General features: G+C 36.7%; 1 protein-coding gene across 1 annotated transcript in view; it reads left to right on the top strand.

Annotated features, from left to right (window-relative positions):
* Positions 1–17,112, top strand: part of LOC105225008 (zyxin) — a 192,142-nt gene that overhangs the window by 137,413 nt on the left and 37,617 nt on the right. The window lies entirely within an intron of this gene.

Raw genomic sequence — 17,112 nt, forward strand, 5'->3', positions numbered from 1 at the left:
CTGTAAATAAAACAATTCACGATTAAATGACAAAACGTTCTGGCGTGATGTTATGCTAAAAAATGTCAAACTTTCCAATGGAAATGTCAGATTGCACCTGGCAACACTTTTTATACCCTTCTATGCTGTCAGAACTATGTACCCCTCTGAAAGATATTATGGCTGCGAAGTGAACGATTTTTTTTAATTTTTTTAATCCATTGTTTTATTGCTTTTCTTATAATTATGTATGTATGTGTAACCAAAAGTATATTTCCATTTTCACACATTTTTGCTTAAGCACGCAGAGTTATATTTTACAATTACTAAAACAAACATGCACATGCGAGCGTAAGACACTCGTCACTGTGTTTATCCGCTTATTTACAGTACTTTCGAGTGATTTATGTGCATTTAGTGTAATGATCAACTACAATGTCTACCATAAGTATAACTCGTATTGAATTTGTGTGTGTATGTGTGTATGTAACTGCTTGGCGTTTGACATGCTCGACACTTGCTTTTAAGATTTACTCGAATCGCTACTAAGTCGTTTAAATAAATTTGTTTCGTATTTGCAATTTTTCGCCGGTTCGACGAAGTCTCCGCCTCGCTAGCGCCCCAGTGGCTGCGCGTTAATTGCTTTTCACGGCATCTCAAAATGCCACTAGTTTGTGCTTTGAATATTTGTTTTTGCCTCAACAATATTAATTATTTGCTTAATTATTGTTCGGCTTAAATATGTAAATGTCGCGCGTTGTTGCAGCTGCTCAGCGGCTCAGTAGCTCAGTTGACATGACTTTTTCATTCAATGCGCCACAATCGCTGTAAATACTTCAATTATATTTGTTGTAAATGCACTAAACACACTTGTTGTTGTACATGTAGACGTGCTGTTGCTGGCGTTTTTGTTTGGTTTGCGATTTTAATTGGCATTTATTGGCTTATTGGGGAGTGCTAAACTTGTTAGCATAGTTTATTGTCGCGATCTTCAATTTGCAAAACGTGCCTAATTACGAGCATAAATCAAATGATCTCTCATTCACAGCAGTCTTAGCAGTCTTTTCAGTTTGATATTCAGATATATTTGTATGTTTATATTGTATATGTGTATGAATTTAGCGGCGGTTTTATTGCAATTAGTGCCACCTTGGTATTTTATTGTTGGTTTTCCGTCCGACAGCAGCTATATACATATACGACATGTGCGAAATTTTTACCCTCTGTCCAAACCTTTACGAAAAGTACCTACAGGTTTGTAGGGTTTAAATCAGTGTACAACAAACTTTATTGTCAATCCCCTTGCGATGTTTAAATATACCTCCTGTTCACCTTCAACAAAAATTTATCGATTTCTCTGATTGTTCATCTATTTTAAAATGCATCTCCTGAATCGCTTAATATATTACTGACCTTTTGATAATGATGTTTTTCATTTTATTTGTCTATATTCTCTAGATATGTACATAAGATGTCACTTCTAAGACTTTTATTAAAATATTAATTGATGAAATTAGTTAGATCTGAATGATCAGCTGATCGTGATCTCATATACTAATAATAGGTGTAAAACGATTAGATCAAAAGGAAAAGTCTCAGAATTGTTTCTTGTAGAATGCTGAAAATACCCCAATGCTATTGATGGAAACGGTTAAATAATGACATTTTTTCATACAGTACCATGCTTTCCCAAAAGAAATGTCAGAGAACTCAAAATAGGGTACTGCTCTGGCAAAAATTGATATTTTATTTAAAGACTACATACGAGGGCTGACCGATAATAACCGACCAAACCATGCTGCACGCCTCTTTTTCAAAAAAATTTTTTTTTTTTTCTACATAGTCTCCTTGTAACTCCACACACTTCTCCCAGCGATGCTCCCATCTCTGCAACCTTCCAAATAGTACTTGGCGTCTTCGTCTGCAAAATACGAGTTCACGAAAGAGATTGCCTCCTCATTTGACGAAAATCTCTGGCCGCCGAGCGCAGTTTCAAGTTGAGAAAACAAAAAAAAGTCGCTTGGTGCTAGATCCGGTGAATAAAGGTTGATGGTCAAGCAGTTCGAACCGCAATTCGTGGATTTTCGCCATGGCGACTGTTGAGGTATGAGATGGTGCGTTGTCTTGGTGGAACAAGACTTCTTTTTTTTGCAAATGTGGCCGATTTTTCGAAATTTCTGCCTTAGCTTGTCCAATAATGATGCGTAGTATGATCCTGTTATAGTTTTTCCTTTTTCAAGATAGTCGATAAAAATAATTCCACGGCTGTCCCAAAAAAACACTCGCCATCACTTTCCCAGGCGAATACACAGCTTTAGGTTTTTTTGGCGCTGGTTCCCCCTTTACAATTCCACTGTTTAGATTGGTTTTTTGTTTCGGGCGTATAATGATGAATCCAAGTTTCGTCTACAGTATCAATCGGCGCCAAAACTCGGTCTTATTGCCTCTAAACTGAGCCAACAGAGCGCTGGAAATGTTTATGCGCGCACGGTTGTGGTCTAGCGGAAGCAAACGCGGCACCCAACGCGCGGACAGCTTTCTCATGCCCAAAAATCTTGGTTAATATGTGACAAACAGTTTTCTTTTGACATCTTCATAATCTCAGCTATTTCCCTAACTTTAATCCGGCGGTCGTCTAGTACAATTGATGAACTTTAGCGATGGGGGGGGGTTATCGTTAGTGGTTACAGTTTTGGACGCCCAGGACGTTCATCATCTTCCAAGCTCCTGTGACCACGTTTAAATTCAGTTGCCCAAAATTTTACGGTGGTAAACGATGGTGCAGAGTCACCATACACAGAGTCCCAACTCATCTTTGATTTGTGAAAGCGTATTGCCTTTCAAAAATAAAAATTTAAATTACAGCTCGATCATGATCTCATATACTTATAATAGGTGTAAATCGATTAGCTCAAAAGGAAAAGTCTCAGAATTGTTGCTGGTAGAATGCTGAAAAATACCCCAATGCTATTGATGGAAACGATAATTTAATGAAATTTCCTACAGTACCTTGCTTTCCCAAAAGAAATGTCAGAGAACTCAAAATTGGGTATAGCTCTGGCAAAAATAGATATTTTATTTAAAGGCTTTATCGGCTAACCTGCATCTGTTGACCAATTATAAAGTTAGAACTAACTTAACCCAATCCAAAAAGCTAGCAAGTGTGGGCTTTAGATCCAACTTTAGCCAAAGGTCTTCACTTTTATTTCGGGTACCCGAAAATTCCGAAGGAAGGTGTCTGGTGGTGAGATTTTCTGCTTAAAATTATCTCAAATTTGAGATCCAAAACTTTAAAATTCTTACAAATTCGCTCATACCGCAGACACTCCTTTTGGATCAACTTTAAACTTTCGTAAAATATTTATGTTAAATCACACAATTTACAAGTGAACATAATCTGTTTAACTGAATGTGCAACCTTTTTCTCGCGAAAGACTTTCTGAAGAACGGTTTGAGTGCCTTATTTCTGCCAAGTACTCTTAAGTCAAACGGCAAACAAAGCGGAGGTCAAAGAAAGTCATGCTAAAAAAACCGTCGTCATATACATATGTACATATGTACATATTTTCTAAGCTCTCAAAAATTTGAAAGGCTTAGTTTTTGCTAAAAATTTCCATTTTCCAGAGACATCAATAAGCCCATACCGGAGTATTAGGAAAAAATTAATAAGTTCCAACTTTTTTCTTCAGAGTTTATATAATTTCCCCTCGTCAACATTTCACTTCATACAAACTTGTTAATTTATGAACAGTCCAAAAAAATCAAAACAAATGTTATTCACAACAACATTCTACTATATTTGTGTACTTTGAACTCAATTAATATGCGCTGAGAACGCCTGCAGCTCACCAATTCCGGAAAGCCACTAGGTGCCTACTCTTTACCTGTTCGATGTTTGCTGTTAACTAATTAACCATAACCTTATTGGTAGTTATATCAACTGCGAGAAGGATTTATTCACGGAAACGTCCAACTAACTAAATATCAGCCGACAACAGCTGCAACTGGAGGCAGCCACACACATACACACAAACTTGTGTAGATGCATATGTTCATCAGCTTGCCACATAGCGACGCGTAGTGCATATCAATGCCAGTGTCAATAGCACCCGCTGGAATCGGAGTTGTTGTGCTTGAAAAGTGCGTCTAACTGTCTGAAATTACCGCTTAGAGAATTGAGTTGTACAAACAAATGCCTGTAGTGGTAGTACGTATACTTGTTGTTGTGGCTGTAGTTGTTGTTGTAGTCGGAGCAGTTGTTGTTGCTGCAGAAGTTGTTGTTGTTGTTGTGTTGGTGTGCGAACTTTTATAGTGCGTGTGTGCATTTGTTTTTGCTGCAGAGCGTTGCCTACTTGCTTTTTCCACATCTCCGACTTTTTATTTTGCCACAGCGAAGTTATTTTAATTCTGACAAGTTTGCTCTGTCAAATCCTCTCGCCGCGAACAGCAGCTGTCACACGGTGGGTCAGTGAACAACAGTTTTCTTAAGTATTTAAGCAGCACTTATGTACATATGTATGCTTGACATGCGAACAATGGGAATGGGCGGCCATTGGTGTCGTTGTGTGTGTTAGTTAGAGATCTGTATTTAGAAAATTCGGGACCCCGTTGAGCAATCGATCACTGGTATTAATCTGGAAAAATAAACAATTGTTATTTAAGTATAAAACTTGGTTAGTGTTATGGGGAAGCAGCTTTAGAAATATTAAATAATTAGTTTTAGTTGGTCAGGAGCTAGTTCTTGATATAACCACCAAGCTCTTGAGTGGTTTTTTTTTAAATTTAGGCCTATGATCGTAATCAACCAGAACCAACATATCGTCACCTAAAATGAAAAATAACGTATCATCAAAAAATATTGAAAATCGTTGTCAGATATAATATCCAATATATGTATAACCATTTTATAACCAAAACCCAAATTGTTTTAATATTAGTGGTTTCTTTTATGTAGTTTTTTCCATTTTGTCTAAAATGACTAATTGTCTGCTCTAAGAGCGCTACCTTTGCTTAGACTTCTAAAATTGAGTTGTCAGATCCACGTGACAATTGTGTGCTCAGGCATTATTTAAGGCATTTATTTATCCTCAACTTCATTCGGCTGTTCAGATCCTGGATCTTCTGTTCTTGGCTAAGTTCGGCGGGTGGTATACGTAACATCGCGAAAAAGCGGTCTTGCTCTATAGTAACGTGTCTCTTGAAAAGGTCCTATGGTCTAGCTAGAAAATGTGAAAATTAAAAGAGAGAACTGAGAATTGTAATTCGCGAGTTTGATCCATTAAATTTCAGTTACTCTGGTTCGGGGTGTATTTATTCAGCAGTAGAGGAACTAAAAAGTTCTCTGCAAGTTACCTTATTTATCCAACTTTTGAGCATTCTTATTGCTTCGAAAATATCTGAGCTCCGCTAACCATGCGGGACTAGTTGTTAGAAGTCTGGAACTCTGTAATATCGACTGTTAAGTAATCTTTTGAGGAAGATTAATTGGCCTATTTGTATTTCTCAGTATTTTTATTTTTATATCTCTCGTATTGCAAGTTAGCCTTTTGGTATAGCTTTTTTATAACTTGAACAGAGTATATTAGGATTGCCACAAAGTTTGTAGCATCCAGAAAAAAAAGTCGAAGGTCTTAAACTATATATGTATGTATAGTTTAAGTATTGTATATAACCGATTTACGTGACGATCTTAGTCCATTCAGGCATGTCCGTTTGACTGTCCGCCTATCTGTAGTCCACCCTTTTGTGATATTTATCTGAAATTTTGCGCACGAACTTTTTACCAAAATCCGCCGATATCGGACCACTATAGCATATAGCTGCCATACAAACATCAGAATGAAGTGTTTGTATGGAAAACTTTTTTATATCACGAGTTATCTTCATACAGTTTGGCATGGATTAGTTTCTAAGGCAACGCTACAATCTCCGCAAAAATGATTCGGATCGGACCACTATAGCATATAGGTGTCAAGTAAGTTATGATGCTCTTTGTTCGAATTTTCTGAGAAAAGTTTCGATAATCATTTTTTATTTGTAACTGTAGTATGTCTAATGTCTCCGCCTAAAATCGGGATCAACCCTATGGCTGTGGCTACCATCTCTAACGGAGTCGCTGCGCGTAAGTGCGTTTGCCACATACACAGATGTTTGCAACCGGGCTTGAACTCCATAAAAGCGCAATTTGTCGTAATTGTTTACGCAGAAAAATAAGACGACAATGGTTGTTGACAAAGCGGTAGCAACAATAACAACAGCAACAAAAACAACAACAATATGCACACTCGGCGTATAAACGGAAGATAAACGAGCATTTATTTATTTGCGAAAGGAAATGTGGCATACAGAGCGGCCCAGTTGTTGACAGCGCATATAAGATTTGTTGTTGTTGCTGATTTTTTTTTTTTACTGTTTTTTATGCTTTTCCTTTTTCCGCGCTAAACTTCATTGTTATATCAGTCATGCAGTCAGGCGGCGTGGCAGCAACATATTGCAAACAACTTAATAAAAATTCCAATGATGTGTAAAACATGAGCGTGGCAACAACAACAACAACGACAACAACTAAAGCCGTAAATATCAATAGCAACAAAAAGCAATGAGAATTGTATTGAAACTAATGCGAAATGCGTTGATTCGCAGCGATTTGTGCGATCACACACACATGCATACCTGCATTCGTGTTTACATGCATACATATGTACATACATACATACATACATACATACATACATACATACATATGTAAGCGAGTGCTTCGCAGCCGAATAGAAATCGTTAAGTGGCGTGGAATTGACAGTGGGGCCCACAAAGCGTCGAGTAGGGCTTGTTTGAAATCATACAAAGCGCTGGCGGTGTGGCAAGCTGCTCATGCAAACACATCTACACAGTCGCACTAACACATGTACATTTATGTATATAAATTTACTGAAGCTTGACTCTTGTGCTGTCGAGAATCGAAGTGTGGGGGGCAAAAACAGACGCTATAGTGGCATGTTGCAAGCTGACACCAAATGTTGTAGGTAGATATGAACACATATGTACATATACATATGTATGTATGTATATAATACATAACTAAATGAAATCATCCGTTTGCCTGCTACCGCTGCTTTGGCACTACTCACTCGCTGTGGCATGGAGCTTTGGCAAATAGCAGCTTGTATGCTGAAAGGCTCTTCAAAGTTGAAGTTGCAGTTGAAGTTGGCTGCGCTTCAAGTGTGGCAAGGATAAACTATGACCCCACACATACAAACAAACGTGTTTCGATTGAAAGTGCCGCTTGACATTTACTGCTGTCAATTGCACGTGAATTGCTAACAACAACAACAAAACTACACGCTTAAGTGCAATTTAGCACTAACAATATGAGTGCTGAATGAGAGCACTTAAACGCCCATAAATACCAATCAACGACACATGTCGCACGCCAACACAACCGAAAACATACCAGCACATGCTCACGCGCTCACACACACACACACTTGCTTTAGTGCAAAAAAGGTTTAAGCTGCGAAAAAATGGTGAAATATAAATCCTCCTTCGTTTGCGCTCAATTTGTGCTGCCATAATAATAATCACACATACATATGTACATACACACATATGTACATACATATATGCCTTAGTGCTTTATTTCGCACTTGCATTCTTCTTCCTCTCCTTTTGGTGTTTTCTATGTTTTAGTGCTTGTTATTGTTTGCTGCTTTATTACTTTCCACACCAAATAGTCATAAATTTCCAGTTTGGATTTTTTATTACAAATGTATTTGTATACATACTTACATATATACGTATATGTATGTATGTATGCACTAGTTGGTAATATGTGTGTGGTTATGTGTGAGTAGTAGAACAACAATTTTCGTCTTACTTCCGGTATGTTTTTGATGAGTTATGAAGCGGCAACACATGTTGCAATGTGCGCCTGCATTTTCTTTATTACATTCTTCAGCAATTATGCCGCTTCCCATTTTTTATTCTTTACTTTTTGTGATTTACTTTAACCTCCTCCTACGATTTCAGCCCCTTTTCACTATTCTTTATATTAGATTTGCTAAAATTGTTTGATTTACAGTTATTACACAAAGTACCGCTATAAGTTGTTGCACAGTGTTTGCCTTTCTGTTTGAAAAAAAAAATAATAATCGTTACCTTCAACTGCACCGATGCTATAATACCATTCAGCAATAGAAATGATTCCTTGCTACTCTAATCTTTCTCTAAGTCTAAATATAAACTCTAATCGTGAGAATAATATGGAGATCCGATCTAAACATTTTCTTCCGAGATCGATCCGTTACACAATATTTCATGCCAAATTTCTTGAAGATATGTAACTTGTCAAATGAAAAGGTTTTGCATACAAGCACTTGATTCCGACCGTTCAGTAAGGCAGCTGCCTAATATCGGCATGTTTCGATATGAGCAGCGTTTTGGCGAGAAAAGTACAGGAACAAAATTTATACAAGTAGAATAGATTATATCAAAAGTCGAGGAACGCACTGCGATCTATGGTCTATTATACCCTCTTCTATTATCATAGCTTTACTTTCATCAATACTTTTTTTGTCGCCTTCTAAGTAACCCCTAAAAATGCCAACGATTTTTCCAGTCCTCGAAACACTTTTCATAAGCTTTTTTCGGGATAGCCTTCAGGTCCTTCAGCGAATTTTGTTTTAACTCTTGGATCGACTGAGAACGGGTTTCACGGAGCGGCAATTTCAGTTCGGGGAACACGAACAAAAACACACGGAGCCAAATCTGGTGAATAAGGTAGTTGAACGATGGTATTCAATGCGTTTTTGTTGTTAAATTGGATCACAATCGTGGCTCCAAGCGATGGTGCATTATCGATGATAAATCCATGAAGTGTTCTACCACAATTGCAGCCGTTTTCGATGGGTGGTGAGTGGTGATGATGAGAAATGCTGCTCTATAGTTCCATTATACCGAATTGCTGATCAGTGCTCGAGCAGAAAATCGTTTGGCTGTCTGTTGTGAACGCCGAACTTTCCTTGCGATGGTTGGCGTGCGTTTTTTTGCTGCTCAAAGGCGGGTGCGTATCTTAGCTGCAACCAGATAATGACCAGACTCAATGTTAGGTCCTCGGGGCGTACGCACGTTTAAAACACTGAAGACATGACTTCCGTCCATCACAACATGATCGATCTGGTGCGTGGCTTTTCAATACGAAAACAGCCTGGTAGCTTCATGAATTTTCCCATGCTGGAATCTAGTACTACAGATAACCATATTTCAGGTCCCGGCGATATAAACACCTGTATATAAACATTAATAATTTGTAATAATTTTAAGAAATTTTGTCTGCTTCTGATTTATTCTCAATTATGATGAATATTACATTGGAATCCATTGTAAAATCTCGAAAATAGTTATCTCATTATTTGCATGAACCTTTAAAGATGTTTACAAGCTATAGTTTCTCTTTCTTCTCTTCGTATTTTGAAAATCTTCAAATAAAAGAACTAATAATATTCTAGGAAATGCCTAGTGTCCAAGCTCTTCTGTTTTGCCCTGCAGTTTCAATTGTATGTGCAGATTTTTCACTTTCGTCTTTCCACAGATTCATGTTCAGGGTAACGATAAACAATTTTTGCTCCTTGAGTTGTTGTACGCAGTCAACAGACATGCAAACGCTTAATGTTGTTTAAAAATAATACAGTTTTCTGATTTTTTTTTTATATTTATCATCAGTATGATTTATTGTTTAAAAAGTCAAAGTACCTCACCGGACTTCGGCAGATTTTAGCAGGTTTCACTGGCAGCGCCAAATTGGCCGTAATGAGTGTTTGGTGGGTCCAATGGCAACAATGGCGCCTGCAAAGCAAAAACAATTGAAATAAAAAAGTCCAAGTAGTTGTTATGCAAGAAGCATTACACGTTTGAGGCGCCATTAGTATGACATTTGTCAGCAGAGGTGGACGTTGTTTGCATTTTTAAAACAACAAACGCAAAGCAAAATGAAAAAGTTTTTCCGAAAAAAATTAAAAATGAATTATGTGGTATATTCTTTTAGTTTTTTCCCCTCCTTCCTCTCCTTCCATATGTATTTGTTATGTTTCTCCTTGTTGTTGCTGGCGCTGTGTGGCAGCCAAGTTTACAACAAGCTGCGTTTGACTCACGTTTCGCTTTATAATTGTTTGCCATTTACATACAGTGGCGGACAAAAGTCTACATACACCCCCTGTTTTCTTCGATGTGAGAGTACAAAAACTTTTTAGAAAAATGTGTTGATACAGTTTTATTCTAATCTTCTTTCTAATAACAACAAACTTAAAAAATTCATTAATTAATATAAAACTACAAATTTATGGAATAAAAACTCAAATATTGTGTTGACAAAAGTCTACATACAGTACAAAAATATCTTAGTTCAGTGCGAAAAACTGTAAAAAATGCTAGTTATTAAGACGTTTTAGTATTTAGTTGGGTCCCCATTGGTATCTATAACTGCTTGAAGACGCCGTGGCATTGATTCTGCTAAATTTGTCAACGCTGCAAATGTAATGCTGTTCCAAGGTCCCAATATGCGCTCTTAGAGTAGAGCAGAGCTAGAAATTTGGTTCTTTCTAATTCTACGCTCCAAAATCTCCCATACATGTTCAATAATATTCATATTTGGACTTTGAGGTGGTGTATTTAATTCACTTGGAGTATAATAATGCAACCAATCCTTGACAATTTGCGCCGCATGCATCGGATCGTTATCTTGTTGAAATATCCAACCGGAACCGAGCCCTAAATTATCCACCAAAGGCCTCAAATTATGTTCCAACAGAGACTAAGTATAAGTACCGTCCATTTCATCTTCAATAAAGTCCAACTTTCTAACTCCAGAGGCCGCAACAGCTCCCCAAACCCTTACGCTGCCGCCACCGAGCTTCACAATTTATACTACGTTCTTCGGTTCAAGCGTGGCGTTAGTTTTCCTTCAAATTTTAGCCCTTTCATCACTACCAAAAAGGGTGAATTTAGAATCATCTGTAAATGAAACTTTTTTCCAAAAATCCATTTCCTTTTCTTTGTGTTTTTTGGCGAACTTTAAACGAAGTTTCCGGTTTTTTCAGAAATAAAAGGTTTCTTCCGTGGTGTTCTACTGTGGAATCCGTTATCGTTTAGAGTTTTTTTTTATTGTTTTTGGTTGGATACTCATTTGTGATGTACTTACTACGCGTTCGGCTATATTTGGAGCATTTACTTTTGGATTTTGGTCTACTTCGTTGGGAATCAGGCTGACGTCTCTACGAGATTGTTTTTTTGGGCGTCCACTGCGCGGTTTATTTTCGTTGGAACCATTATTTTTAAAGTTTTTTAGAATTGTCTGTACTGTTGCTCGACTCAAGTTAAAAATTTTAGAAATTTCACCATATGATTTTTTTTCTTTTCTTTCTTTTATCACCAAATTTCTTACATCAATTGATATTTCATTTCGCGGAGCCATTATAGCTATTGAAATGTTTAAACCACAACTAAATTCAATAAATATCAAACAATAAACATATTGAAATAAAAGAAAAAGGCTAACGTTACCTTACTGTTAATATTGCAATGTACAAAGTAGGAGATTAGAACTGTATGTAGACTTTTGTCAAAGCAATTTTTGAGTTTTTCTTCCATAAACTTGTTGTTTTATGTTAAATAATGATTTTTTTTAGTTAATTGTTATTATAATAGATATTAGAATAAAACTGTATCAACACATTTTTCTAAAAAGTTTTTGTACTCTCACATCGAAGAAAACAGGGGGTGTATGTAGACTTTTGTCCGCCACTGTATATATATATATATTTTTTTCAATTTTCTCCTACCTTCTTGGTCTCTCATATTTATAACATTTTCTTGCTTTTTTGTTGTCGTTGGTTTGTTTGTTTTTCCACTTGTAGTTTTTGTATAATTGTTTTCGCTGAAGCCTTGCATATTTGTTTTTAAATTACATTTTATTGCTTGCCTTTCCTATTTTCCCCTACACTTGACTCTCAGGTCAACTGCCAGCACATGTCCAACAGTATGCAAATGTGGCACTTACCTCTACACATACATTCACTCACAAGAACTTACCGTTTTTAGTATTATTGTATATTTTTGCTTGAATTCTTGAAGCATTTCTACATACATATTTCTCTTTCTTTTTCCCTCTCGCTCTTTCTCTCCTCCTCTTGCATGTCGTATAATAATTTATATGCCGCAAATCCTTTCTTCACTTCGAAATCCCTGCTGTAGTATAAACCACCTCTTGAGTCTTTCGTTCGTGCTTCCAATTTAAATGAAATGCAATTTAAATGTTTACACAACTCCTCGAAACTTAAGTCCGGTTGTAGATTTCTCTACGCGCCCATTTGACTGACGCTGACGGCTGCGTGCCTTACGATTGTATTTCCGTTTCCGTCGAACTCGACATTTACAAATACCAGCGACTAACATTCTAACTTATTGCAGCACAGTCTGTTGCGTTTATTTTCATAATTCGTATTTACCGTTAGAACTTGAAAAAATGCGTCTAAGTCACAAATATGCAAATAATTTGTTCGGAGCGTTTTCTTTTTGAGACTCTTAGATTCGTCATTCTTCCAAATCCAAGCATAAAAAAGTGTGCTAACACAGTTGGTTGACTTTAAAACCACAATGTTGTGCAGAAAAATAGCACGCTTCGAATTTTTAATTGCTCTTAATGATTCATGGAGTTCTTATTAGAGAAATTCATACTTCTTACATCAAGCCTAGCAATATATAAATATATATGGGTTTCAAAATGACAGTCTTAAGATCACTAAATTGTGATTTAACATCGATTTAATAGCAGTTGTTCAATGCAATGCCAACAAATATTTAAAACTTTTCATAGAGGTGATCCAAAAATTATATCTAGAGCTTTCAGGCAGGTTCATTTAGAGTTACTTCGGTGGTATTTCAAAACTAACGAAAGGGTGATCCAAACCGTTGGTTTTTTTTCCGGATTAAATGGCAGCGCTTGAATCCCTTCAGATTGTTCTTCGTCCTATATCCGGCAATTTTGCTTATTTACATACCTACTGAACCAGAATTGGGTTCATATCTGAACAAAATTTGGCTCGAAAACGTCGGATCTTCTTGGTACTTTTCAAGAGGCCATAGATCGAAGCGATGTCGCTTGGGAAGGTCGGCGAGACAGTTGAGAACGTCTCTGCTGAGGTCCAGAGGTTCAGAGGTTCATCGCTAAAACGCACGAATACAGCGGATAGTTCGTTCCCAATCATATCAAGTCGATACTAAGATGCCCTCTCGTGCGAGCTTTGCATTTTTTAGTGATCAGCTCTGACCCTGTATTCGAGCCTGATAATGAAGTATTTTGGTGCAATTGATAGTAGGGATTGACTTGTTTTTAGCACACAGTGATCGAGCTCGAAAATAGTATCACCGCCCTGCTGTCGAATTAATGCTCACCTCCCTGATAAAAGTTGCATTTCGGATCTATAAATCAACTGTTGCCTTAATGTACTACCGAAAGATCAAAAACAATCCATAGAGTTACCGTAGACTGCTTCAAATGTTAGTAACTATCCTTTAAGGAATTTAGCTAAGGTGAATACCACCTAACACGAAAGTTTTAAGGCAATTTTTTCTATATTATCGATCTAAAGTTACTTAATATATATAACACTCTCCTTTTAAAGGCTAACTTCAGAGGCTTTCAAGATAAAAGCTCGACCAAAACTATCGCCTCATCTCCAATTCCTTTATAATAAAATAAAATAAGCTGCCCTGATTTGCTGCCCAAAACTGTATACACCTGTATGCATGATTGGCTATGCGGTAGCTCTGCCTCATTAACTGTAATCAATATTCCGATTTCTCGTGTACACTTCATTATTTTAATAATACTACTTATAGTTGTTATACCCGTTGCTCTCATGCCCACCTTTTCCTTGGTTGACCCGCCTCCTCCTGCTCACTGCATTACTCTCAGTTAATTCCTTAACAGTTTAGTTCGTTAACTAGCGACACTCGCTTAGCTGCACGCTACTCACATACTTACGTTGTATATAGTTGTACCCAATTTACCGCTCATGCTCTTAGGCGACTACTGGCCTTCCTTGCGGTAATTCCATCAGCATGTAACCCTTAATTATACCGTTTTGCGCCATCGTTATACGCCTGCTGTCGCATTAGGTATTCGCCGTTGACTCCTTCAAACCCTTTTTAACCTCGCGCTCGATTGAGCGTCTTGCAATCAACCTGTAATTTGGACCAACTTGCAAAACTTCACCTCGAGTCCCCCTAGGCCGACATACAATTAAAGTGACCGGTAAAATTGCCATATTGCACGCCATTTAACGGAAGTTTGTTACTTTTAAATCCGTTTCGTGCGGGATTTGACCAGAAAATTGTCGCATAGTTTCACTCACATAGTATAAGTCCCATTGCAAGGGGTCGCATGGTTACTTAGTAGCATTTGCTACGAAAATTAGGCTGTGAGTGTGTGCTCATAACTTTTTATGTGGTAATTGCCAATGAGTACCTAACGTGCCGTCGTCTGTCCGTCGGCCACAAATCGCCAGAGACACCCTTGTGCGCGCCACTGCGTTGGACTTCTGCGACCGAGCCAGGTGTAATTTTATGTCATGTTTTATGAATGAAAGGGATCCCTGCTAAGATTGATGATTGGCCTTTGGCTGGCTTGTGTTTATTTAACTTGGTGGTCATTTGAGTAATGAGTGGGCATTTTTACACCGTCGATTGTCTGCAACGTTCGTCTGCGAGTCGTTGGGTTTCTTCAAAGTGAAGGTGGTAATTAATTCGAGACAACGAAGGGTGGTTATACGTATGCTCGTTGTTTTGTTTTTGCTTCAAGAGTTCAGTAAATAACTTAACAAGTTTTTATTTAATTTAATCATTTAGGCATAATTATCGAGTTTGGATCATGTAGTGATATCGTGCTGGCTATTCGCAGCACATGCAGTAGCTCTAAGTAGTTTGGGTTGGGCAAATACCTGTTCAGTAAGCACAGTAGTGAAAAAGGAAGTCGAAGCTTCGTGAAAATGGTTTCGAATAGCTAATAACTTCATTATTTAATTATATAACCTTAACTGAGACTTCAAACTCGGGTAAGGCAATCTATCTAAACAAAATCTTGCTGTACTTTTCGTCTAGGCTTTTCTTAGATTTCAATGGAGACATAACTCATATACCTAAACTCTTCAATGGAATATTTTTTTTTATAAATTAATATGAAACCTACATTTTGTAGTTGGTTTAGGCTTATTATCGCGGCCAAAAATCGATAGTCGTTATATGATATGAAATTTTTCTATGATTTTAATTTAATTGAGTTTTGATTTTATCGATACTTTTTCTTATCATCGATATTTTAAATATTTATCGATTTATTTAGACGGTACAAATAATTATCGTTGAATATTTTTATCGATACTTGATGTATTTTTCGATTTATTTAGTCATATGTACATATAATTATCGTTAAATATAGAAATAAAAAATTAAAATAACTTAAATTTATAAAATATCGATAAATTATCGTTATTAACAATTATTAATTTATAAATAATTTGAATGACTGGAATGCAACTTACATATTGAAGTCGATATGGGCGACCAAAAATCAATAGTCGTTATATTTAGGTAATGGCATGAAGTTTATCGATATTTTTGATTCGATTAAGCTTTAATCGAAACTTTTTTCTTTTATCGTTTTATTTAGAGGATTGAAAATACTTATCGTTTATTATTTTTATCGATACTTTAAATAATGATAAATATTTTTATCGATCATTTGACAATTTATCGATTGATATGGACGATACATATAATTATCTTTAAACATCGAAATAGAAAAATTAAAATAACTTAACATTATAAAATATCGATGATTATCGTGATTCACGATTATCTATCTATATATAATTTGAATGACTGGAATAGAACTCTCTCGCTCTTTATCACAACCGAAAATCGGTAGTCGTTGTATTTAAATAATTACATAAAGTTTATTTACTTTAGTAAATCGCTTTTTGATTTTTTCGATATATTTTCTTTTTATCGGTTTCTTTATACGATACAAACTATCGTTAATAATCGAAAAACAAACTTAAAACTGTAAAATATCGATAAATAATCGTGCTTAAGAATAGTTCGTTAATTTAATTATAAATACAATATAAACGATATATTTAGATACACTTTTTATCGATTTTTATAACGATATACATATGTATCGATACTTATCGAAATAAAATAATGTTTAAATATGTAAATATCTATATATTATTATATAACAAAAAAATTATATAAAATTTTGTTAAATAAAATGCCTGTTCTCGTTTTCTCTCGATTTACTTGATACACTTTCGTAGGTTCGTTAAAGATTTCCCTCAACGTTTTAAACATTTTCTAAATAATTCTGACAATTAAAATTTTCTAAATACATCTAAGCTTTAAATTGATACTTTCAGTTCTGTGTTGATATACAATCCTCCACAATTTTGATCAAAGCGTAGCAAAAAACGTTGATTTCCCTCGCTCAATTTACAATGAGGCGCTCACCACACATCTTTGCATAACCATTTTGCATATGCATTTGTATGTATGTGTGGATATGTATGTATGCGTAGGTGTTTGAAAAGCGTAATTTTTCGCACCAATTTACGAGCGCCGGACACAAATCCTATCACATTTTTGACTGCTCGAATTGAATTTGTCTATGACAACAGCTTGGCCACATGCATTTGCCGCCGCCCAACCACGGCCAAACGCCAAAAAGGCCACCACAAATGCCAACGCCAGCGCTATGTAGTATTGGAGTGTTTTTGCAATGCGCCTAAAAGTATAGGATTTCACAACGAATTTCAGCTGGCAAACAGACAGCGGAGCGGTGACCAGCGCGCATTGCCAACGCCTGTCTGCACATGACGGCTCTCGGGATGCGAACGGTGATTATGACTACAAGTCATCCGTTGGCCGCTGTGATTACACGCACACATTCGCATGGTGTTGGCGTTGGTGGCGGCGACATTGGTGAAAGTGTTGCAGTTGGTGTGGCCTCTGATTTGGTTTTTCAAACCGAGGTTTGTGCCTTACCACCAGCCTGCTGCTGGCGCTTTGGGTGTTGGTAATGGA

The sequence above is a fragment of the Bactrocera dorsalis genome, chromosome 4, assembly GCF_023373825.1.
Source record: "Bactrocera dorsalis isolate Fly_Bdor chromosome 4, ASM2337382v1, whole genome shotgun sequence".
Classification (NCBI taxonomy): domain Eukaryota; kingdom Metazoa; phylum Arthropoda; class Insecta; order Diptera; family Tephritidae; genus Bactrocera; species Bactrocera dorsalis.